Below are 3,227 nucleotides of genomic sequence, written 5' to 3' on the forward strand. Positions count from 1 at the left end.
CCAGGCCAGCATGGCCACATTTTTTATTTCCTTTCCTTTTAAATTTTGTAACCATTTTCATAATTAAAAATCAAAATCAGTTTTGATTTGTGAATAAATTTTGAGCTGTTATAAAATTTAATATTTTGAATTCAATGGGCTGTTACATTGTGAATAAACCTTAATTTGCTACAGAATTGAATGTTTTGAATTCAATGGGCTGCTACAAAAGCAAATTAACTATAATTTTTATTCAATAGTTACATACCCTCATGTATATAAAAGGCAATATTTCTCTTATGTTTTATACACAACAAACATACAAAGCACTTGAAAGAAAAAGCATTCCTCTAACGTTCTGTTTTGATCAAGATTTTGCACTGTTGTTGTTCGCCAGAATTATTTGTGTGTGCTTGAATATTAATTTATTCCCGTTGTGCCTTCGGAAACAGATACCAACAAACCAAAAGTACCATAATAAGTGGTAAATCTGTTTTAAGGAGACTGTTGTTTAACAGGCCTCAGTTTTCTCTATACTTTCCATTTTTCATTTTCTTTTCTATTATTTATTTTGTTGCTGCTCTATCTCTTTACTGCAGCCTATTTACTAACTTTTACTTGTTATTTACTTATATGTATTTACGTTCTGTTACAATTAGATTAATAAACTTTCAATTGTTGACTTACTATAATTTTCTAATAATCTTAAAACAGATTTTAAGTTGAGATGGCAATTGAAAGCACTAATGCAGTACCAACTATGACTGAGACTGCCCCTGTTTTAACATCTACTGCTAAGCCCTTTGTTGTGAAAGAACCAGTCTCTGTGGCTATTCCTTTGAATCATGTAGAAAGACTAGAAAAATTCACTGGACAAAATTTTAAACATTGGCAGTAAAAAATATTCTTTTATCTAACCACATTAAACCTTGCAAGGTTCTTGACGGAGGATTCTCTTAAACCCAAATAGGGTGAAACTAATTTTCAAATTGTCAGTGCGATTGATGCATGGCATCATTCGGATTCTTGTGTAAGAATTATGTCATGAATGAACTCGGTGATACCTTGTATAATGTATACATTGGAAAAAGAACAACCAAGGAGCTATGGGAGTCCTTAGACAAAAAATATAAGAAGTCCTTAAATAAAAAATATAAGATTAAGTACAAGAGTTTCAAATCATATTATCAGAAATCCTTACTGAAAGGATGATGCTGAGTGAAACTTTTCAAGTGGCTGCTATTATTGAAAAGTTGCCTCTTGCTTGGAAAGATTTCAAGAGTTATTTAAAGCACAAACGCAAGGAGACGAACATTGAAGAGCTGGTTGTTAAAGTTCAAATTGAGGAAGACAAAAGAATTGTAGAAAGAAAGAGGGTTGTTTCTGTGGCTAAGGCAAATGTTGTTGAACATTTATTGAACATGGACATTAAACCAAGAAAAATAAAAGCTAAGTCCGAAATGAGAAGTCTCTAAGAAGCAAACAAAATTTCAAGGAAAGTGCTTCAATTGTGACAAGATGGGTCACAAGCCTTCAGATTGCAGATTGCATAAGAAGAAACGAGAGGAAAATGTAGTAGAAAACATCATTCAAAATGTTTTAGACATTAACCTCTCAGCAATGGTTTCTAAAGTGAATCTGGTCGGCTTTAATCCGAAAGAATGGTGGATTGACACGGGAGCAGCCAAACATGTTTGCTCGGACAAAGTGTTGTTTATTTCATTTGAAACTATTAGCAACAGAGAGAAGTTGTTTATGGGGAATTCAACTACATTTGAGATCGAGGGTTAAGGGGCGGTGATTTTAAAGATGACTTTTGGGAAAGAGCTAACTCTTAATAATGTGCTCTATGTGCTGGAGATTCAGAAGAACTTGTTGTCTAGATCGTTGTTGAACAAACATGGCTTCCGGATGGTGTTTGAGTCAAATAGGGTATTTTTGTGTAAGAATGGAATGTATATGAGAAAGGGTTATGTCAATAATGGGCTATTTAAGTTTAATGTAACGATTGTGAAACCAAAAATTGATAATAAAGCCAATTTTTCTATTTATTTGCTTGAGTCTTCTAATCTTTGGCATGGTAGATTAGGACATGTTCATTTTAATTCTTTGCATAAATTAATTAAAATGAAGCATAATCTCAATTTCCAAATTGATTTAAAACATAAGTGTGAAACTTGTGTTGAGGCAAAACTAACAAGGTAATCTTTTCAAACAATTAAAAGAAACACTAAACCACTTAATTTAATACATAGTGATATATGTGATTTTAAATTATTCAAACAAGAGGTGGTAATAAATATTTTATTACATTTATTGACGACTACACAAAATATTGTTATGTATACTTGTTGAAAAGTAAAGATGAAACTTTAGAAAAATTTGTTATCTATAAAAATGAAGTTGAAAATCAACTTAATAGGAAAATCAAAGAATTAAGGAGTGACCGTAGCGGTGAGTATGTTGTTTTATTTGGGACATTATGTGAACAAAGTGGAATCATACATCAAGTCACGACTCCTTATTCATCTCAATCTAATGGGAATGCAGTGCTGATAAATTCTAGGTGACCTCAGAATATATGGGGAGAAGTTGTCTTGTCAGCTAATTATTTGTTAAATAAGATACCCTGAAAGCAAGAAGATGAAACCCCATATGAGTTGTGAAAAGGTAGAGTACCATCTTACAAATTCTTACGAGTGTGGGGGTGTCTTGCTAAAGTAATGGTTCCTTCACATAAGAATGTACAAATAGGAAAAAAAACTAGGGAAAATATCCACCGTCCACATATTTTTTACACCTTTTTCAAAAATATACAATTCCTTCATTTTTTGGCTGGAATCCACCTAAAGTTACATTTTTTTTCACTTTTCCACTTCCGTTTGGAATCCGTTAAGAAAACTAACAGAAACTTTAAAAAATGACCAATTTACCCCCAAAACGAAAATTACAATTTCACCTTAAAAAATACCAAAAATAATAAGATTTAATGATGAATATCATTATTGGTACTTTAATGAAGTACAAAAAAATCTTAACTACTAGAGATTATAACTCAATTAATAATAAAACTCTACTTATCTTAAATTCAATTGATGATTTGTGAGATTGGGCTATTTTTAATACTACTGTTATAATTTAGCATTCTAATTACAGACATATTTAAAAAAAAACCTGCACTTGATGGTTGTGGAATTAATTTATTTATTGACCGATGGGGAAAATAATTAGATTAATCTAATATTATC

This window comes from Citrus clementina, unplaced genomic scaffold, assembly GCF_000493195.1.
Source record: "Citrus clementina cultivar Clemenules unplaced genomic scaffold, Citrus_clementina_v1.0 scaffold_3, whole genome shotgun sequence".
NCBI lineage: Eukaryota > Viridiplantae > Streptophyta > Magnoliopsida > Sapindales > Rutaceae > Citrus > Citrus x clementina.